At 43.8% G+C, this 23522-nt stretch overlaps 1 pseudogene; it reads left to right on the top strand.

Moving 5' to 3' along the window:
- The window catches only part of LOC144326416 (androgen receptor-like), a 55100-nt pseudogene extending 32117 nt beyond the window's left edge, over positions 1–22983 (top strand).
- The last annotated feature ends 539 nt before the right edge of the window (positions 22984–23522 follow it).

Here is a 23522-nt window from a genome sequence, read left to right as displayed (position 1 = left end):
TTATACTGGTATGCTTATATATAAATTCATTAGTGGGTAGATATGAGGGGCGCTTATTAAAGTTTTCCCCTGATGTACTTCCCATAGACTGAGACAAACGAAACTGGGCAAGTTATTAGTCCTCCTCTACATAGCTACCCTCAAGAAGCTACACACTTCTTCCATCGCGTTATGCAGCTATGGAGACCTCATCTGTAGAAGTTGTCAGGTTGCGTCAGAAGCCACAACTTGACCTCAGAAATCAGCATTTCATCATCTGGAAAAAGCTTGCCCTTCAAAAATAACTTCATGGTTGGAAAGAGGTGGAAGTCCGTTGGTATGAAGTCAGGAGAATAAGGGGGTGAGGAAGGATTTCATAGCCACAGGACCATGCTTCCATCTGAGCAACATGCGCGTTGTGAACCGGGGTGTTATCCTGCAGGAGACAGACACCTTTGAGCAGCATACCACACCTCTCGATTTTGATGGCTTTCTGTAATTTCTGCAGCAGTGTAGCGTAGTATGTCCTGGTAATTGTGGTACCCTTTGCCAGGAAATCCATCATCACTACTCCATGCTGGTTCCAAAAGACAGTGAGCATGACTTGTCCACTGACGGTTGGACACGTGTCTACTTTGGAGGTGGTGAGGCAGAGTGCTTCTATTGTTTGGACTGGGATTTAGTCTCTGGGTCATAATGATGGACCCATGTTTTGTCCTGAGTAATTAGTCTGGCGAAGAAGTCATCATGGTTTTCGTGACACATGGTCAAAAGAGCCTGTGAGCATGGGACTCATTCTTGCTTCTGGAAAGGTGTCAGCAGCCGGGGAACCCACTGTGTGGACACCTTTCCCATGTGCAAATGGTCATGAATGATTTTTTTCAACAGAGCCCACACTGATCTTGACGTCTGCAGCTAGTTAGCGAACGGTTATGCGGCGATCTTCCAAAATGGCTGCCTCCACTTGCCGGATGGTGTCTTAATCAAAGGCGGACTGTGGTTGCCCAGGAATGGGAGCCATTTCCACCGAAGTCTGACCACATTTGAACTGACGATGCCAGTGCTTGACTACATCATACTATGGGGCATCCTCCCCATAAGTCCCTTTCATCTCATCAAATGTCTCCCATGGTGTGCGCCCTTTCAAGTACAGGAGCCTTATGACCGCTCTGCATTCAACTGGTTCCATTATCAGACGTTACTCCACGTTAGCACCGGTAGCAAATAAACTTTTAGGAGTTCAGAGCTACAAATTACCACGTTACCTATGGAGAGTTGTATCATTATACGTGTGCAATTTCATCCTCCTACAATAACCGGAAGTGGGTCAGGAGAAATTTTTAATGAGCGACCCTCATATCTTTACTTTTATTTACCCCTGCAGATTTTCTCCATGCAGTTTGATACCCATGTACAGGGGAGCACCTCCTTTTTTCCTCCCTGGTGTGGATCCAGTTAGTTCCTGATCAATAATTTAAGTCCTTTTACCTTCTCCAAATTGGTTCCAAATCCATTTATTTCAGAGAGGTTGCCGCTTTGGTGATGGTTCTTGAGGCCTCTTGCTGTGGGGTCTCAACTGCGGCGTGTGTCTGTGCTCAATCGCGGCGCTACCACAGCTCCCTCGGGATCTTTGGGAACGCTGTGAGAGTGTCCACTGACACCACTAGACCCTCTGGGACCCGAAATAATCTTTCAGGCTTTTATAGAGAAGGTGCATATGCCATCCACCACTGCCCGTGGCAGACCCAGAAGTCTCCCATCATATTTTTCAAACAGCATCTCTTTTTAAAAAAGTCATAATCATAAATAAATAAGAATAAAAAAGTGCACCCCACCACCGAGACCATTCCATTGTTACTATCCAACCTCCCAAACTTTCAACACCTCTTGTGATGGTTTGACCCCTTTCCCCTTCAACAGCACAAATTATACAAACACCCTCTATATTTCCTCAAAATCATTTCCTTCATATTCCCCGTCTTATCTTAATGGCACACGTCAATTTATTGTTAATAGCTATATCCCACACTTCTTCCATTTTATATTCTGCTTGCCCCTTCCACTTCCTAGCATAATAATACGTGCAGCTGTCAATAAATTTGTAAGTCCTTCATAGCCTGCAAACCTTCCACCCCATATGTCAGGTCAGTACGTGCTCTCTCCTCTGCAAGCAGAAGCGACCACGGCTCGATGATTTTTATGGTCTTTATTTTACATTATGTACAAGTCAACAAGAGCTCACAGTAAATCAGTCTGAATTGTCTCAGTCAGTTGCCGTCAATTATTTACGGCTTCTTTTCCAACACCTAAATTGTGGGAGTTTTATGATCCTCCTCTTACTCCTCAGCTGTTTCTCTGTGTGCCTGAAACGTGCTGACATAATTCCCTCCCCTCCCTCCGAGTCAGAGCTTAACACTTTTGGAGTTTGGAGGTCAGTCAGCTCTCCTGTTTCAGTCTTCTGCTCCTCTACCTGTGGAGGAATTAACCCTTCCCTACTGGTCCCTGCTTCATCTTCGTCACTGAACCAGCTATTTTCTACCCCGTCTGGCTCCTGCCAGATGTTATCTTCCCTACTCTGTTGCTGCATGTCAGGAGACGCAGAACGATCCAAATGTGCCCTGACATCACCCTCCTCTCTAAGCCCCTCCCACTCCTCTTCTTCCTTACTAGCCACCGGGGGGGGGTGCTGATTCTTTCAAACTGATTCTCCTCTCATTCGCTCTCACTGCTTACTACCCCTTCTGACCACCCTCTCAGTCTCAGTACTGTTTATGAAACTCTGGAGCATGAATATTGCTCACCAGTTCCTAAGAATTCTCGGATGAATCGTTACCTTTCCAGGCCACTAAATACTGCAACCTTCTCCTACACCATCTGGAATCCAAAATTTGCTCTACTTCAAACTCTTCCTCACCATCCAGAATTACTGGCGGAGGAGGCGCTGCCTTAGCCTCTTGATACCTATGTGCTGGAATAATGGTGACAATAAGGATCTATGAAACACCGGATGTATTCTCATGGTACCCGACAATTTGAGTCTGAACGATACTGGATTAATTTGCTCCATTACTTCAAAAGGTCCCAACCTTCTTTGTTCTAATTTTTGACACCTCCCCTTAAGCAGCAGACCTTTTGAGGACAACCAGACACTATCTCCTACTCTAATGTCCCTACCCTCTTGTCTATGATCATCTACTGTTTGCTTGTACACTGCCTTGGCTGCTTCCAAGGTCTCTTTTAACATTTCATGGAAACACCCCCTCTTCCCCACGAGCTGTTCAGCCTCTGTCACTGACAGCAACTCTTCTTGACCCGGAAAGGCCCTGGGGTGTAAACCATAATTAGCCACAAAAGGTGTTTGCTCAGTAGATGCATGTACCACATTGTTATACTAAGGTTACCAGAAATCCCCGTTTCCTGGGGACAGTCCCCGGAATTACAAATCAGTCCCTATACAATGTCCATTTAAGTTGAAGAGTGTTCCCAGGTTGATTGAAAAAAATATGGTAACCTTATGTTATACGCGAATGCTGCCAAACTTAACTTCCCTACCCAGTCATCCTGTTGGTAATTAGTGTAACATCTCAAATATCTAGCAGCTCCATCAATTTCTTCCAAAACTGTGAGGTAAACTGTACTCCCCTGTCAGAAATTATTCTTGGTGGCAGCCCATGTAGCTTAAACAAGTGGTCTATGAACATACTTGCTGTGCTGGTCCCTTGGGGAGGTTACCATGGGGCGAGGTCCAGGACCTGAGTTGAGGGTCGGCAGACAGTCCTCCACGGGCGAAGCGGGGTCCACAGCGAGGAGCCGGGCAAGGACAGGAACACTGGAGGAACAGGACTGGGTGCTGGCCGAAACAGCTCTTCAATGACGACGTTGCTCCCGCAACCTGGGACCGGGCTGACTGGCCTTTATCTTCTCTGAGGCCAGGGGCGGTCCCGGCCCCCAGGAGACCCGCCTCTCCTGGCCTTAAGGCAAGCACTCCTCCTGGGAGAAACCAGTTCCCTTCGCCTCTCTGCCCTGAGCCTCTGCAGTTCAGGAGAGGCTGAAGGGTTACTGGGCCCAGGGGGAGGCTCACCTGTAGGCACTGAGTCCTCAACTACCTCTGGAGCCAGAATGGGTTCACCTGGTGCCTGCTCCTGAGGATCTGGCACAGGTGCAGGCGCCTCAGAATCAAGGCCCTGCCCCAGTTCAGCCGGCCCTGGAGGCGGGGACTCCTGTGCAGGCTGGGATTCCTCCGGTTCATCCTCTGAATCGGATTCCCAGGCCATCACACTTGCAGTCTGTTGGGCGGAAGGCACCCTTTGACACAGTATAAAGTGTGCCATCTTAGTCAACAAGTCTACCACCACCCAAATTACAGTTTGCTTCTGTGACACTGGCAAGTCGGTTATGAAATCCATAGAGACCACCTCCCAAGGCTTGTTGGGCCTGTCCAAGGGATTCAATAACCCTGCTGGTACTTCTCTCGATCCCTTTGCTCTTTGGCACACCTTGCACACCCTTACATAACCCTCCACGTCTTCTCTTGCCTTAGGCCACCAAAAATGCCTCATGAATTGATACATTGTCTTGTTATAATAATAATAATAATAATAATAAATTTTATTTATATCCCGCCCTCCCCTGCCGAAGCTGGGCTCAGGGCGGCTAACAACATTCTAAAACATTCATTATAAAATTAATCAAATCAAATTAAAGTCAAATTAATGGCAACCATCAAGCAAAATTCTGTGCAGATTGCCGATTGCCAGAGGAGGGGGTCAGGCTGTGCCCTGACCAAAGGCCTGGTGGAACAGCTCTGTCTTGCAGGCCCTGCGGAAGGATGTCAGGTCCTGCAGGGCCCTAGTCTCTTGTGACAGAGCGTTCCAGCAGATTGGAGCCGCGGCCGAGAAGGCCCTGGCTCTAGTTGAGGCCAGCCTAACCTCTCTGTGGTCTGGGATCTTTAGGATGTTTTTATTTGCAGACCGTAGATTTCTCTGTGGGACATACCAGGAGAGGCGGTCCCGTAGGTACGAGGGTCCTAGGCCGTATAGGGCTTTAAAGGTTAAAACCAGCACCTTAAACCTGATCCTGTACTCCACCGGGAGCCAGTGCAGCTGGTATAATACCGGATGGATATGATCTCGTAGCGAAGACCCCGTAAGGAGTCTCGCCGCGGCATTCTGCACCCGCTGGAGTTTCTGGGTCAGTCTCAAGGGCAGCCCCACGTAGAGCGAGTTACAATAATCCAGTCTGGAGGTGACCGTCGCATGGATCACAGTGGCTAGGTCAGGGCGAGAGAGATAAGGAGCCAACTGCCTAGCCTGGCGGAGATGAAAAAATGCCGCCTTTGTTATAGCTGTAATCTGCGCCTCCATAGAGAGGGAGGTATCGAAGATTACACCCAAACTCTTAACGGACGATGTTGGCACTAATTGCACCCCCGCAAGAGATGGGAGTTGCCTCCTCAATCCCAAATCGCTCCGTCCCAGCCAGAGGACCTCTGTCTTCGAAGGATTTAACTTCAACCGGCTCCCACGAAACCATCCAGCCACAGCTTCCAGACATCTGGTCAGTGTATCTGGGGCCGAGTCAAGATGGCCGTCCATCAACAGATAGAGTTGGGTGTCATCGGCATACTGATGGCAACCCAGCCCAAAACTCTGGGTGAGGGGGCGCATAAAGATGTTAAAAAGCATCGGTGAGAGAATCGCACCCTGAGGCACTCCACACACCAGGGAGTGGTGCGATGACAATTCCCCCCCAAGCGCCACCCTCTGTCCCCGACCAGAGAGAAACGAGCACAGCCATTGAAGGACTGTGCCCTGGATCCCCACGTCGGCAAGGCGGTGGTCCAGGAGTTCGTGATCGACCATGTCGAAGGCTGCTGACAGGTCTAGAAGAATCAGCAGCCCCGACCCGCCTCGATCCAGCTGCCTGCGGAGATCATCTGTTAGGGCGACCAGAGCCGTCTCGGTCCCATGGCCAGCGCGGAAGCCGGACTGGAATGGATCGAGAGCCGATGTTTCATCCAGAAACCTACCAAGCTGTTCAGCAACCGCTCTCTCAATCACCTTACCCAGGAATGGAAGATTCGAAACCGGGCGGTAATTGGATAGATCTAAAGGATCTAATGATGTTTTCTTTAAGAGCGGACGCACCACTGCCTCCTTCAGTTCCCCTGGGAATATCCCGGTGCCAAGGGACAAATTGATTATATCACCCAGGGGGGCCCGCACCTCGTCTGGACATGCTCTAATCAGTCAAGACGGGCACGGGTCCAGAGGACAAGTGGTGGGCTTTCCAGCTTGGAGGAGTCTGTCCACATCGGCTGGGGATATCCGGTCAAAGTGGTCCAATACTGGACCCGAGGACAGTCGAGGGGCCTCCAGTTCCTTTATTGTATCCAAATTGGCAGGGAGGTCATGGCGGAGCAACAGGACCTTCTCCGCAAAAAAGCTCGCAAATGCCTCACAGCTGTGTGTCGAATTGTTATTTAAATTTGGCTGTCCTTCAAGGGACGTTAAAGACCTAATTATACTAAATAATTGCGCCGGGCGAGAGCTAGCGGAGGCAATGGAGGCCGAGAAGTAGGACTTCTTAGCAGCCTTCACTGCCATCTCGTAGGTTTTCATAAAAACCCTATAAGATGTTCTTGAGGCTCCGTCACGGGCACCCCGCCATATTCGCTCTAGCCGTCTGAGTTCCCGCTTCATTTTCCGAAGCTCCTCGGTAAACCAGGGAGCCCGGTTTCTGCGGGGTCGCAGAGGGCGCCTAGGTGCGATCTCATCGATGGCTGCTAGGAGCTGGATATTCCAGCCCTCAACAAGCTCAGTCAATGAGTCGCCAGGGGGAGCAAGGTCCCGCAAGGCCTGACGGAATCTACCAGGGTCCATCAGCCTCTGCGGGCGAGCCCAAATTGGCTCACCACCTAAGCAGGGTGGGGGTGGAAAAACAATCCTGGCTTTCAGTGCGTAGTGATCAGACCATGGCACCTTCATTGAAGGAGACATGATCACATCTATACCGGCGCCAAAGATCAAATCCAGCGTGTGGCCTGCTTGATGTGTGGGGCCCGACACAAACTGGGAGAGCCCTAGTGTTAAAACCAAAATGGCCTGCGGTAGGATTATCATGGTGTTGCCGTAGAACCGTAGCTCTTAAATTCCCTTCTGGAACATACATAGCTCCTTTCTTATACAACAACCCCTCTTTCTTCTCAAAACCTTCTTCCTTTCCCCTCCCCTGGGCTAACTCGGCTAACTTCTTCTGTGCGAATGTAGCTGTCTGTTCCCAGAACTCTCTACCACTCATCATTGCTGCAGCACACTGCCACTGTTCCGGCTTCAAAATTTCTCTCATCACTGGTGCTGCCTTTTCATCCTATATTCAGGTTTTCGGGACAAGGTGTCTGCCCGGGCGTTTTGAGGCCCCGGTACATACACTATCTCAAAATTAAATCTAGCAAAAAACTGCCCACCTAATTTGCCTCTGATTTAAGTGACGCACTGTGCCAATACTCTTAAGTTCTTGTGGTCTGTGCGTACCTCCACTTGGTGCAGTTTACCTTCTAAAAAAAATGTCTCCAAACCTTAAAGGAATCATGTGTAGCCAGTAATTCCTTATCCCAGATCATGTAGTTTTGCTCATACAGGTTTAATTTACTTGAGTGGAAAGCACATGGCCTCCAATCCCCTTTCTCGCCTTCCTGAAGCAACACAGCTCCTATCTCCCTGTCCAAGGCATCTGTTTCTACCACCATAGGTTTGTAGGGATCTACATGCACCAGATATTTTTCTGAAGCAAACATCCCCTTTAGCCTTTCAAAGGCCACTTGAGCCTCCTTGGTCCATTGGAACACTTTCTTTCCTCTTAAGCAATCTGTGAGCAGTGTTGTGATGTGTGAGTAATTGGGCACAAACTTACGGTAATAATTCACAAATCCTAGGAACCCCTGCATGTCTTTCTTGGTTTTGGGCTGTTGCCATTCCAGCACTGCCTGCACCTTTTCCTTCTCCATGTGCATTCCTTGTGGTGAAATGCAATAGCCCGTGGAACTGTCATTTTCCCAACTTAGCATATAACCTGTGTGCCCTCAACCTTCTCAGTACCTTTGTGACATGTTCTACATGTTCCTCTAGGCTTTCTGAATAAATTAACACGTCATCCAAGTACAACAAGCAAAAGTTGTTCTGGATCCCTCCCAAAACATGATTAATAAATGCCTGAAAGGTGGCAGTCCCTGACTGCAGCCCAAATGGCATCACTAAGTACTCCAAGGCCCCAAATCTTGTAAAAAATGTGGTTTTCCACTCGTCTCCTTTGCAAATCCTTATCAGACTATACGCCCCTCTGAGATCTAGCTTGGTAAAAATTTTAGTCGACCTCACCCTCTCTAGCAAATCACTTATGCGTGGCAGAGGGTACGCCCTTGGCTTTACCTGGCAGTTTAGAATCCTATAATCACATACAAGCCTCCTGTCTTCTGTGTCTTTCTTCTTCACAAAGACAACTAGAGAACCCCCCCCTCCCAAGGCAGTAAATTCCCTAATGAAACCTCTATCCAAATTCTTTTGGAGAAACTTTTTCAGGGCCTGTAACTGCCTCAGACATGGAATATAACTTACCAGTAGGTAGTTTGGCCCCCGGAACCAGATCTATTTTGCAATAATAAGGCCTAGGGGGGGGGCAGCTTGTCAGCTTCCTTTTCACAAAACACATCTCTATAAGCTACGTACTGTGGGGGTATCAAGTTTTCATCACCAGTGAGTTTTCCCTGTACTTCCGCCCCCTTGCTCCCACTTCAATAGGCTCACCTATTCCCAAGCAGTGCTTCTGACAATAAGAGGAACCAAAGGTTAGCGAACGTTGCCCCCACCCTTGTGGGAATGTTCAGGGAGGCAAGAGAGGATATATTGTTTAATTATATCCTTCCCAACTTGTGTTAACAAGTTCTACAATTTAGCAGAGTAATAGTCCCCTTTATACTTTCACAGCGGATAGGTTTGCCAGACTTGTATAAGCCTCTAAAATAAGTTTCCTGGTAATTCCCCTTTATTCCCTCTTAAAAAGAATAGACATGACACAGTCTTGTATAAAAGTATAAAAGAGTTTACTCACACATTCTGTTCACAAATGGATCCCAGAAGGCAGACTTAGGTTACAAAATATATACACATGGAATCTATCCCATAAGGAGATAGTTCCTTTGTCCTCTCTTGGCTGGAAGCCAAGAAAGCATCTCAGGCTAAGGAGATGTTGCTTCTTCGAGGAATGGAGTCAGAGAGAGAGATGGCTGCCTCCCCTGAGCTATTTTGTTACCTGCACAGGTGAGGTCACACCCACCTCTGGTCACATGTAGAGGAAGTTTGTCCCAGCCCAGGAGGAAACAGGAAGTTCCGACTGGCTGGTCCAGACATCCCCTTTCTGAGTCCACTCTAGGAATGTTGTATTTGACTGCGCTGTGTTTCACACCCCACAACCCTATCACCGGATCATGTCATGTTAGCCAACTCATCCCCAGAACCAGTGGGTGTCCCGTCAATTTAGTCATATGAAAGGCCATCGTCTCTGCATGGTGTGCCACCTCCATCTGCATCGACGGTGTCTCGTAAGCCACCTTACCTGCCAGCAGCGGCCTCCCGTTGATAGTCATTCCAGATAAAGGAAATGCCAGGGGTCATAAAATTAGCTGATACTCCTGAATCCACCAGGGCATGTACTTCTAACCTACGACCATTTGGGAATTGTTCTGAAACATTTATCCTTTATGAGAATCACAACACAATTCAATTCTTCGCATGTTTGATATATTGAGAATAACTATATGTAGGTTTGGCTCATCGTCAAAGAGCAATCGCTGAGACTTATGATTGCTGAAATTTTACCAAATTATGTAATGTGGGTATGAAGGTTTCCCCATGTGTTTCATGTCTTTGAATAGATTCTACTTTTGTGTAATCCAACATTCAAAATAGGTTAATTGATTACCATATTTCTTTGTCCCTGCACATGTGCCAATCTTCCCTATTGATACAATGGTTTCAGGAGAAGCACCATGTGAAACAGGTTAACACTAACACAGAAAAATATATGCTTTGATTAAGCAGGGATCACAGCACACATGTGAGGAAGCCTGTATGTGCTTTATAGAGTCAAAGCAGTTAATTTGGAAAAATGCCCCTACTGGAATTGGTTTCTGTACTTGGGACTATATAAAACTATAATTGGATTTAACTTTTGGATTAGACAAGTGAACCCAAGGTGCAATTAGCCTATTTTTGTCTCTTTGGAAGGTGAGAAAACGATTTACCCCAGGCATCCCCAAACTCGGCCCTCCAGAGGTTTTGGGACTACAACTCCCATCATCCCTAGGTAACAGGACCAGTGGTCAGGGATGATGGGAGTTGTAGTCCTAAAATATCTGGAGGGCTGAGTTTAGGGGTGCCTGATTTACCCCTGAGTGCAGATCAAGGGAAGATAAAAACTCCCAGAGGATGGCAAAGGGTGAAGACATTTTTCGCAAGATGTGTCAACATCTGTACCAGTTGGGAGGTTGCTGATGATCAATGAAAGCCCTTCTTAACACTATAGACCCGACCTCCCATCTATTCCTTATTTCAATTTCATATTACTTATAATTTAACTTCTTCTTAATATATCTTAACTCTTATGTCTAACTTGCAACTATTACTGAAGTTCCTCAAATGCTGCAACAGAGTTCAAACTACTGTAATTATATTTCAAATATTCTTTGAAAACCTCCCATTTTGAAACAAAATGTTTTGGTTTATTCTTTATTTTTTTCTGATAGACCATCTAATACTAATAGTGTTAAGACCAACTTATGTTTTATTGTTTGTTAAGAAAATTTTGTGTTTATTTCAGGACCGAAAAGTGGTAGTTTTAGTTGGAAATAATATGGACAATGTTAACAGGTGGGATAGTAAATGGAAAATAATCCACGCACTATCACAAATTCTGCAACACAATATTTCACCCTCTGAACTGGCAGAAATCACCTGGTTATCAAGGGGCATCTTTTTGAAAAGGATAATTCTTACCTTCAGCTCCCCGACTCTTCCCTCGCTTTTAAGTCTTCTAACCTTAAAATTAATTACATTAGAAATATTGGACAGTATGCACATTTGTTATCATTTTCCAATGTTCACAAGGAAATTCTTCTTTTAAATATATATTTCCCTCCCATAGAGTCGGAAGCCAGACCAGATTATTGTTGGAATATAGTCTCTGAAGAGCTGTATTTAATACGCAGTAAATTTCCAAATATCCCCCTGATTGTAATGGGGGACACCAATGCGTGAATTGGATCAGATTATACAGTTCTCTATAAACGCTATGTATCAACTCTAGTCGAAGATGCTCCACTTCCGTTGAGAATAGGGAGGAATTCAAGGGACATTACTATTAATAAAGCGGAAGGAAAACTCTTACAATTGGTTTTAGAATTTAATCTTGCGGGGGCCACCAGGGGGCACATTGGAAGATGGCCGACAATAACATCTCTCCGACCCACACGAGGTAATTAAGAGGCTGTGATGGGAGTACGCAGCCTCCCTTGCCCCCCCAAGCGGATGGTGGGGACTCCCTTGCCAGCTGTGTCCATAATTCACCCCCGGATTCGAAAGAAGGGGGTGCGGACACTTGGCACAAAGCCCTCGTGTGAGATCGGCTCTCCCTGACGCTGTCTCCAATCAGCGCACTGGTTCGCATTAGCTCGAAATATATAATTGGAAATATATAATTGGAAAGAAGCTAATGCACATACATCAAGTGAAGATCGGGAGTAAAGACTGCTGATTAATGGGATCTCTGGGAGCGGAGCGAAGGGCTGGATAAATAAATCAAGTGAAGAATCATCATTAAAAGACTGGTATGTCGGAGTGAAACGGAAAGGGGGGGAGGGAAAAACTTTTCTTTTTTTGCCTTATGTGAGTACCAATAACCCTCCCCTCCAGAGAGAAGAATTGTTGCGGTTATTAATCACAAGCAGAGACTAAGAACTGTGTGGGAATGAATTACCGATTAAAGAGAAAACTGGTGGAAACAGCGGGGAATGGAAGGAAAGTTTTATGACGCAGCTAAAAATGGAATTTCGTGAAGACAGGCTTGCCTAAGGAGGACGAGGGGGAGGAGGACCAGGGTCATTGGAATGTGAATGTATGGTTTTCGGAACGTTATCTTGACCTGGCAGGGCCCTCTGAGATATAGATTGGCAAGCCTGTAAATCAACGGATGGACTGTTCAAATGTTTTTAACGGAGGTGTGGAAATGGCGTCTGTCCTTTATGTGATATGATTTTTGGAGAGTGTAAAACCCTCACAGGAGATGTTTGTCTTTCACCCGCTTGTGAAGATTATCAGAGATCACAAAGAAAGTAATATATGATAATAACAAGAAGTTGAAGAAAATAACAAAAAGACTATCTGGACAGAACCGGATAGAACTGTTTAATCAAAGCAGCAGCAAGAGTGATGTTTGGACCCCTTTCGGAGCTTGAAGTATGGGTACCCCCAACAAAAAAATTAAAAATTTGGTTGTATAATTTGGAATTAATGTGATTTGGAATTAATGTGATTTGATTGGCCTGTTAATATTTTTTTAAAAAATAAAATTTAATCTTGCATTTTTGAATGGCTCAATACGGCCTGATATTCCAGGAGATTTTACCTTCTGCTCCAAAAGGGGCAGGAGTGTAATTGAGTATTCCTTAGTTTCCTTATGATAGATGAAGTTGCCTCTTTTACAGTGGTACCCCGCTCTGAGAGTAACCACTTTCCAATTGCTTTAGAGTTGTACAGAAGCTCTAGAAATAATGACCCCTGTCCTCCTATTAGTACCGATAAGACTAGTTATGCCAAAAGAATGTGTATAAGTGATAAAAATAGGGAGGATCTATTAGCAGTATTTGAAAATAACCCAGTTATTCTCGAACCTTTGGCTAACCAAAATCTGATGTCTTTAGCAGACATTGATTATTATTATTATAATACTATTCACAAATTATTTTCTTCCTTTTTAAATCTCCAGTTCAGCAACAAACCTTCAAATAAGTATAATTGGTTTGATAAAGAATGTATCAACTATAAGAAAGAACTCAGAACCTGTCTAAAAGAAGCCTCTATCACTAACTCCCAAGGTCTCTGGAAGACCTATTTTGAAATGAAAAACGCTTTTAAGAACATGCTCCTGGGAAAAAAACCTGTGTTTTCACAAGCCAAATGGTCCAAAATTGTTACTGCATTAGAAATTAAAGATACTAAAACCTTTTGGTCACTCCTTTCAATAAAAGCTATCACTGATTTCCCTAATATAAGTGATGAAGCTTGGATTACACATTTTACCGCTGTTTTTTATGATTCCCAAGTTTTTAAGATGGAAAATTTTAAACCTTCAGCAATAACCACACAATTTCAAATTACTGTTGAGGAGATGAAAAAGATAATTCTTTCGTTTAAGCAAGGAAAATCCCCTGGTATGGACGGCATCTCAGTAGATCTGCTGAGATTAAATGTGGAATGGTGGGCCATTAATCTTGTCCCGCTCTTTAACTCTATTAATCACTTAGGCCTTGTACCTAAATCGTGGAATAACTCAATAGTGGTGCTGATTTTTAAAAAAGGTGATAGGAATTGCCAAGAGAATTACAGGCCTATTAGTTTGTTACCATGCATAAGTAAAATTTATGCCAAATTCCTGCTTATTAAACTGGAAGAATGGATGCTTACAAAAGGTCTAGCTGGTTTCAAGGCAGGTTCTTCAACTCTTGACCAGTGTCTAGTGTTAAGTCATCTTGTGGACAAATATGTCTTGAGAAACAAACGAAGACTTTTGGTTGCATTTGTAGATTTAAAAAGTGCCTTTGATTCGGTCGATCGTAATAAATTGTGGACCAAATTAGAACACCTCGGTATTGACCCATACCTGCTTACATTGATTCAAAGTTTACACTCCAATAACCAAATATATGTTAAAGTTTCAAAAGATGGTAGACTTGTAGGCCCAATTCTGAATAACCGAGGAGTTAGGCAAGGCTGTATCTTGGCCCCTACCCTATTTAATCTCTCTTTATCTAACCTTTCATTATTTCTTCAAAATGTAACCGCTCATATTCCTTATTTAAATAATATCCCAGTTTTTTATTACTTTATAACCTCAAAATTAACTATGATAAGACAAAAAAATTGCAATTTACAAAGAGAGGGAACCCAAAAACTTGGATTATCAATGGACATCTAATACAAGAAGTTAAGCATTTCAATTATCTGGGAATTGTATTTAAAAATAACATGAATTGGAACACACATATCTGTGCTGCAATAGCTAAGGCTAAAGTGACAGCTCACCATATTAAATCTCCCCCCCCCCTCCTGTAGGAAATAGATATATTCCTTTTTTTTAATAATAATATTTATTAAAGTTTCGAAAAAATTACAAAAATAGAAAAAAGAAAATAAAAAAGAACAAAAAATACGAAATACAGAAAATTAGAAAGCAGTTAAAAACAAATCAGTCTTTCCATATCTTATCTTTCATTTACTTATTTCCCTGACCTCCTCTCACCTCCCTTTTTTGTATTCTAATTCAATAGTTGTTTCAGCAAATCCTTACCCTTTTGGCTTTTATCTTAATATCTTATCTTAATATATTGTAACTTTACATTTTCACCTGTTAAGAATTCCTCTTTACTTAATCCTTTTATCTTTCCTGCTAAAACCACTTAGTTTAATTCCAACCTCTTTCTAACATTCCTTGATTTTACAATATTTCTGTAAATAGACTTTAAATTTCTTCCACTCTTCTTCCACCGACTCTTCTCCTTGGTCTCAGATTCTGCCAGTCATCTCAGCCAGTTCCATGTAGTCCATCACCTTCATCTGCCATTCTTCCCGGGTGGGTAGATCTTGTGTTTTCCAATACTTTGCGATGAGTATTCTTGCTGCTGTTGTAGCATACATAAAGAAGGTTCTATCCTCCTTTAGCACCAACTGGCCGACCATGCCCAAGAGAAAGGCCTCTGGTTTCTTCTGGAAGGTATATTTAAATACCTTTTTCATCTCATTATAAATCATCTCCCAGAAGGTCTGAATCTTTGGGCACGTCCACCAAAGGTGAAAAAAGGTACCTTCACATTATTTACATTTCCAACATTTATTATCAGGCAGGTGATAAATTTTTGCAAGCTTGACTGGAGTCATGTACCACCTGTAAATCATTTTCATAATATTCTCTCTTAAGGCATTACATGCCGTAAACTTCATGCCTGTGGTCCATAACTGTTCCCAGTCAGCAAACATAATGTGTCCAACATCCTGTGCCCATTTAATCATAACAGATTTAACCGTTTCATCCTGTGTATTCCATTTCAACAGCAAGTTATACATTCTTGACAGATTCTTAGTTTTAGGTTCTAACAATTCTGTTTCCAATTTTGATTTTTCCACCTGGAAACCTATTTTTTTGTCCAAATTATATATCTCCCTTATTTGATAATAATGAAGCCAATCTCGTACTTTGTTTTTTAATTTATCAAAGCTCTGCAGTTTTAATCTATCTCCTTCTTGTTCCAAAATTTCCCAATACTTCGGCCAATTTGCCTCCATATTGAGTTTTTTCAGAGCCTTAGCTTCCATTGGTGACAACCACCTTGGGGTGGAAATAGATATATTCCAGCTGTATTGCAAGTGACTGATATGAAACTTTGTGCCCAACGTTTAAGTGGTTGGATAAATTTCACGCATCCCTTCTGATGTCATTATTAGGACTTGCAAATTCTGTTAAATATGAATCAATATGTTGTGAGTTGGGAATACTTCCTTTATCAGTAAGAGTATGGCTGAGAACCTTGAAATATTGGATCTTCCTGCATTATAGAGCCCTAACTCCTAACTCTCTCCTTTACGACCTCTTAAGTGATAATACAATTTACAATTTATCATTAATTTGTAGGAGAAAATTGAACTCAATAGGGCTTCATCTAGTTGACTTTGAAAATTCTGACCCCAAAGATACTTGGGAAATTATCAGGAAGAATTTTACAGGAAAAAGTGTTCTCTCCACTCTCGAGGTTGCAAAGCACAGCACTTGCTCTCCTCTGTATTTAAATCTCCCTTTGTGTAGAGATTTTCAAAAGGGATACATGACAAATCTGAAGAATTATGAACTGTGCAGGCTGTTTATGTCAGCCAGATTTAATATGTTTCCCTCGATGATAGTAAGAGGAAGATATTTAGTTCTCCCAGAAGCAGAGCGTCTCTGCAAATGTGGTAGGCAGGAACCTGATACGTTGGAGCATATTTTCTTTTCTTGTGAGTTTGGCATTTATTCCAGAAGACAATTGTTAGAGGCCTTACAACTTAACAGGCTCGGTTCTATGCCGCCAACGGTTCAGGACCTGCACTTGGACAGGAATGATCAAATTACTCTAATAGTGGCTAAATTTTTGAGTGCTGTCCATGAGGAAAGGCTGGGCCATTATAGAGAGATTTAGTGGTTCTTGATTGGTCGGTGATGTGGTAGTGTTATACTGTATTATTTATGCAAATTCTTATGCCAAATTCTTATTTTCCACAATCTGTATACGGTGTTTGTTTTATAATGTGTGGTTTGCTGTGCCTAATAAAGGATTGATTGGATTGGATTGAAAAAAAGGGAGCAAGTGCTTTTATTTTTATTTTCTTCCTAAATAGCTTTCCTCCATATTAAAAAGGAAGGTTATTTATTTATTTAAATGAGATTAAGTCTTTGCTTGCTTGCCCTCCCCTTTGATAAAAAGGGAGAGATTGGTGGGGTGAGTTTTTTTTTGGGGGGGGGTGGCTTCTGTGTCAGGGGAAATGGGAGAAGATTTAACTGGCTGCCTTCTGCTGAAATGGGAGGTTGGGTACTGTGTGATAATGATGGGGAGGGTGAGTGTTTTATTTTTCTTTCTTTTTCTTAGTTGCTAGGAGATGATGGATATTTGTTTATTTTCATATTTCTTTTTTGTATGTGGTGTATTAAAATGAAATAAAAATAAAATTAAAAAAAGAATGATAGGGAGGGTACAAGCAAACACGTGTCTACTCACAAGCAAGCCCTACTGAATTCAATGGGGCTTACTCCCAGGAAAGTAGAAGTAAGTTTAGTTGAACTCAGTGGGGTTTATGCATGCATAGATTGTACTTAGACCTCTGAGTGGGGAAGCAGATGCAACTTGACTAGTAAATCACTTGAACTATTCTTAAATTAGTTGAAAATATGTTAAATATATTATATGGAAGTTTATTTAATATGTTTTATGAAATCTACTACTTTACATTTTAAATCCCTCAACTGCCATGGGGAGGCGCAGCAAGGCCCTCTACCATCGTGGGGAGGTGCGGCAAAGCTCTCTGCCGCCCCAGGGAAGCGCACCCTCCATCACTGTAGAAAGGCGTGGCCAGGCCCTCTGCTGCCAGGGATAGTCGTGGTGTGGCCCTACTCCGTCACGGGGCTGCACGGCAAGGACCTCCTCTGCCGTGGGGAGAACCAATGAGGCCCTTTGTCGTAGTGGATAGGCGCAGTAAGGGCATTAGCTGTTGCAGAGAGGTGCGGTGAGGCCCTCCACCACTGTGGGGAGGCACGGTGGGGGTCTTCTCCTCCACAAGGGTTCCCGGCTAGGCCCTCCATTGCGGATAGGCGTGGTGAGGCGCTCCTCCTCCCGCAGGGATGCCTGGTGAAGCCTTCTGCTTTTGTGGGGAGGCACAGCAGGGCCCTTCATTGTTGCAGGGAAGCCCGGTAGGGCCCTCCACCGCCGAGGATATATTATTATTATTATTATTTATTTTTTATTTATACCCCACCCATCTGGCTGGGTTTCCCCAGCCACTCTGGATGGTTTCCAGTAAAATACTAAAATACAATAATTTGTCAAATATTAAAAGATTCCTTAAACAGGGCTGCCTTCAGATGCCTTCTAAAAGTCAGATAGTTGTTTATTTCCTTGACATCTGAAGGGAGGGCATTCCACAGGGCGGGCGCTGCTATCGAGAAGGCCCTCTGCCTACTTCCCTGTAACTTGGCTTCTCGTAGTGAGGGAACCGCGGAAGGCCCTCGGCGCTGGACCTCAGTGTCTGGGCAGAACGATGGGGGTGGAGACGCTCCTTCAGGCATACTGGACCGAAGCCGTTTAGGGCTTTAAAGGTCAGCACCAACACTTTGAATTGTGCCCAGAAACGTACTGGGAGCCAATGTAGGTCTTTCAGGACCAGTGATATATCAAGATATCGTGATGTTTAGCTGGTGATATATCATGCTATTGAAAACCAGATATCGTCCAGCCCTACACCAAGGTGATAGCCGGGGAAATAGAGAGCAGGAAGACACCATACATGTTTTCTATGACCTGTAACCTTTCCTGACGTATGTGGAGATGTTTTATGGCTCTTTTTTTGCTGTGTTTGAACTACCACATAAGCTTTAGTACCGAAGTGCCTTGGGGCAGACCTTCTCAACTGGCACGTTGGGTTGAGGGCTGTCCTATTGCAATAGATAAAATAAATAAAAATGCTGGGTCCCTTAATCTGGATGCTGGACTTGAAATTGTTTCCTTTGTTCTGTGGTTTATTGAAAAGGTGGTCCCTAACCCAAGTAACAAATGGAGGTGGTGTAGAGGTGAATTCTTACCACATTGTCTTTTGAGAATTTTGTCTCTGATTCCTCTGGAGGAAAATTCCACCAGGCAATCCCCTGGTAGCTTCTTCATTCTGGCAAATGCAGATCTAACTCAAAAGCTCTGTCAATAGCCTCCAGCATCTCTTCTTTTTTCTTCCTCAAGAGTTCCACTAATCCTATAGGCAGTCTCTCTTTAATATTTTCATCCTTGTTCCACAACTCCACAAAATCTCAAAAAGGATTCCTTCTGTCTCATTTCCAGCATGGGCATCTGGTCTGCCAGCTGCTCTTTATGCACTTGCTCCCTTTTTTCTGTGGCTCAGATCATCAGCTTCTTATAGCAAAATTCAAGCTTAAACTGAAGAAAGTAGGAAAAACCACTGGGCCGGTAAGATACAATCTAAGTCAAATCCCTTATGAATACACAGTAGAAGTGAGGAACAGGTTTAAGGATTTAGATTTGGTGGACAGAGTGCCTGAAGAACTATGGATGGAGGCTCACAACATTATACAGGAGGCAGCAACTAAAACCATCCCAATGAAAAGGAAATGCAAGAAAGCAAAGTGGCTGTCCAATGAGGCCTTACAAATTATGGGGGAGAGAAGGCAAGCAAAATGCGAGGGAGATAGTGAAAGATACAGGAAATTGAATACAGATTTCCAAAAAAATAGCAAGGAGAGACAAGAAGGCCTTCTTAAACGAGCAATGCAAAGAAATAGAGGAAAACAATAGAATGGGAAAAACCAGAGATCTGTTCAAGAAAATTGGAGATATGAAAGGAACATTTCGTACAAAGATTACCATAATAAAAGACAAAAGTGGAAAGGACCTAACAGAAGCAGAAGACATCAAGAAGAGGTGGTAAGAATACACAGAGGAATTATACCACCCCAGGTAGTGTGGTTGCTGACCTTGAGCCAGACATCCTGGAGAGTGAAGTCAAATGGGCCTTAGAAAGCACTGCTAATAACAAGGCCAGTGGAAGTGATGATATTCCAGCTGAACTATTTAAAATTTGAAACGATGATGCTGTCAAGGTGCTACACTCAATATGCCAGCAAATTTTGAAAACTCAGCAGTGGCCAGAGGATTGGAGAAGATCAGTCTACATCCCAATCCCAAAGAAGGGCAGTGCCAAAGAATGCTCCAACTACCGCACAATTGCACTCATTTCACATGCTAGCAAGGTTATGCTTAAAATTCTACAAGGCAGGCTTAAGCATTATGTGGACCAAGAACTCCCAGAAGTGCAAGCTGGATTTCGAAGGGGCAGAGGAACCAGAGACCAAATTGCAAATATGCACTGGATTATGGAGAAAGCTAGAGAGTTCCAGAAAGACATCTACTTCTGCTTCATTGACTATGCAAAAGCCTTTGACTGTGTCGACCACAGCAAACTATGGCAAGTTCTTAAAGAAATGGGAGTGCCTGATCACCTCATCTATCTCCTGAGAAATCTCTATGTGGGACAAGAAGCTACAGTTAGAACTGGATATGGAACAACTGATTGGTTCAAAATTGGGAAAGGAGTACGGCAAGGCTGTATATTGTCTCCCTGGTTATTTAACTTATATGCAGAATTCATCATGCGAAAGGCTGGACTGGATGAATCCCAAGCTGGAATTAAGATCGCCGGAAGAAATATCAACAACCTCAGATATGCAGATGACACAACCTTGATGGCAGAAAGTGAGGAGGAATTAAAGAACCTTTTAATGAGGGTGAAAGAGGAGAGCGCAAAATATGGTCTGAAGCTCAACATAAAAAAAACGAAGATCATGGCCACTGGTCCCATCACCTCCTGGCAAATAGAAGGGGAAGAATTGGAGGCAGTGAGAGATTTTACTTTCTTGGGCTCCATGATCACTGCGGATGGTGACAGCAGTCATGAAATTAAAAGATGCCTGCTTCTTGGGAGAAAAGCAATGAGAAACCTAGACAGCATCTTAAAAAGCAGAGACATCACCTTGCCAACAAAGGTCCGTATAGTTAAAGCCATGGTTTTCCCAGTAGTGATGTATGGAAGTGAGAGCTGGACCATCAAGAAGGCTGATCGCCGAAGAATTGATGCTTTTGAATTATGGTGCTGGAGGAGACTCTTGAGAGTCCCATGGACTGCAAGAAGATCAAACCCTATCCATTCTTAAGGAAATCAGCCCTGAGTGCTCACTGGAAGGACAGATCATGAAGTTGAGGCTCTAATACTTTGGCCACCTCATGAGAAGAGAAGACTTCCTGGAAAAGACCCTGATGTTGGGAAAGATGGAGGGCATAAGGAGAAGGGGGCGACAGAGGACAAGATGGTGGGACAGTGTTCTCGAAGCTACAAACATGAGCCTGACCAAACTGCGGGAGGCGGTGGAAGACAGGAGTGCCTGGCGTGCTCTGGTCCATGGGGTCACGAAGAGTCGGACACGACTAAACGACTAAACAACAACAGCAACAACAATAGGAGGTCAGCTGCTTATGTTTCTGCTGTCCAAGGCTTCTCAATATGGAGCCAGCTCTGATGTCTGCCTACACTGTGCCACTTGGACCTGTCTAAAATGGGATCCTCTGACTCTGTCAGAGGCAGGGAGCAGCAGAGTACAACGTGCATGTTCGGGTTCGGTACGTTTCCACAGCAACAGAATTCCTGGACTTGCAGCAGAGCGGCACAGCGCATGCTTCTTTTGTGAGTGAGCTTGCAGAAGAGAGAGAGTCCACACACTGTTGTTCCTCTAACAGCTTTATTTACATAAGAATGATAAAATAACAAACAGACCATCCCAGATGGCAGGCATGGTGTGTCTGCCTCTTGGCAGAAAAAGTAACTCACAGACAAAGAACTCAGCTTTCTCAGAATGTAGGGAAAAGCTCCTCCCCAGATGCAGGACACACACAGAGCTGTTAACCCTGTAAGCTCCAAACCTCACAGTGCATGGGTTATCTTCATCATCCCTTGCAATCTGGGAGTTACAGGGGGCTGCATTGCCTTCGCTACTCCCCTTTTTACTCCATTCGAATCTTCCTTATCTTGGTGAAGCTGCTTTCATGTTCGTGGTTGACCCGGAAGTGTATAGTCTGATGGTTAATAATAATAATAATAATTTTATTATTTATATGCCACCCATCTGACTGGGTTGCCCCAGCCACTCTGGACACTTCCAGTATCCCTCTGCTGACACCACTGCCCCTCTGGGTAGTACCACCCACTTTGAGAACCACTGTATTAGTCCATTCCAAAAGTTAATAAATACCAAAAAGGAAATGATAAACGTAATGTGAGCCAATCGGGCGACGCAGCAGGAATAAAAGCTGATGCAATTTAAGGCTGCATCAACAGAAGTCAAGTGTCCAGATCAAGGGAAGTCATAGTATCACTTTTATTCTGCCTTGGTCAGGCCCCACCTGGAGTCCTGTGTCCAGTTCTGAGTGCCAAAGTTTAAGGAGGATATTGACAAGCTGGAATGTGTGCAGAGGAGAGTGATCAATATGAAAAATATTGTCATTTACGCTGCCATTCCACAAAGGTAAAAATAAGGCCAACCTCTCAATACATTTATTTTCTTGATTATTAAGTACTGTGTTTCTTTCATATGTAAGCTTTCTCATTAAGACAGTTTGCAGAGGTTTTCTTAACCAATCATTTATTGGGGCAGGGTCCTTTATTTCCCCATTTTTTGTGCAATGCACTGTTTCCTGTTGTTAGCAGTACAGTAATCGGTATCAATGACTTCAGAATGAAGTATCGAAACAAGAGCTATTTTAGGGTTTCTTGGGAGATCATAGCCTGTACATAAAATTCAGTACTTCTGTCCAGAAAGGCATTATTTAAAAAATAAATAAATCCCTAGACTCATCTAGTCCACCCCCTGCCTTAATTCTGTTACACCTCCAACAATGTATGTTTTGGCCAAAAGTGTTACTAATTCTACATGGAGTTAAGTACCAGTAGAATATTGTCTTAAGATATTTCTCTTTGAGGTTCACGCTAATAAACATTTTTTTGGAATATTCTTTAATATCCAGTAGTTCTTATGCATTTGCCAACATCTGATGCTTTGCCCTTCTCTCTCTTTTGCTTCCAAAGGTTGCAGTCTGCAAGAGACCATGTTCTGCCCATTGACTATTACTTCCCACCACAGAAGACATGCTTGATCTGTGGGGACAAAGCTTCTGGGTGCCATTATGGAGCACTCACCTGCGGGAGCTGCAAAGTCTTTTTCAAGAGGGCAGCTGAAGGTAAATCATCTTTTTGTGTGTTTGTGGTGTGTGTGATTGAATGCAAATCGGAAGATGACTGTAGATTTCATTCCCAATGCACAAATATAGAATGGTGTACCCCTGGCTTGAAAGCAGAACAACAGCATGAGCCAATGGTGTGATGAAGCAGCAAAAAAGCTAATGCTATTCTCTGCTGCATCAGCAGAAATCAAGGGAAATAATGGTCCCACCCTATTCTGCCTTAGTCAGACCCTGCTGGGAGTCCTGAATTCAGTTATCATCAGCACAGTTTAAGAAGTACAGTATATTGGCAAGCTAGGATGTGTGCAGAGGAGGGTGATCAGTATGATCAAGGACCTGGAAACCAAGCCCAAAGAGGAACAGTCAAGGGAGTTAGGAATGTTTATCCTGGAGAAGAGAAGGTGGAGAGCTGACATGAGAGCCATCTGAAGGGCTATCACAGGTGAGATGGATCAAGCTTGTTTTTTCTTGATCCAGAAAGCCCTGAACAAATGCATTCAAATTCCAAGAAAGGAGATTTCAACTAAACATCAGGAAGAGCTTTCTTACAGTAAGAGCTGTTCAACAGTGAAACAGATTCCCTCAGAAGGTGGTGGACTCTCCTTCATTTGGGGTTTTGAAACAGAGCCTGGATGGCCATCTGCCAGGGATTCCTGAGCTGTGGTTAATACATTGCAGG

Source organism: Podarcis muralis, chromosome W (genome assembly GCF_964188315.1).
Source record: "Podarcis muralis chromosome W, rPodMur119.hap1.1, whole genome shotgun sequence".
NCBI classification, from domain to species: domain Eukaryota; kingdom Metazoa; phylum Chordata; class Lepidosauria; order Squamata; family Lacertidae; genus Podarcis; species Podarcis muralis.
Note: the sequence above shows the minus strand (reverse complement) of the source record. Positions and strands in the feature narration are given on the sequence as shown.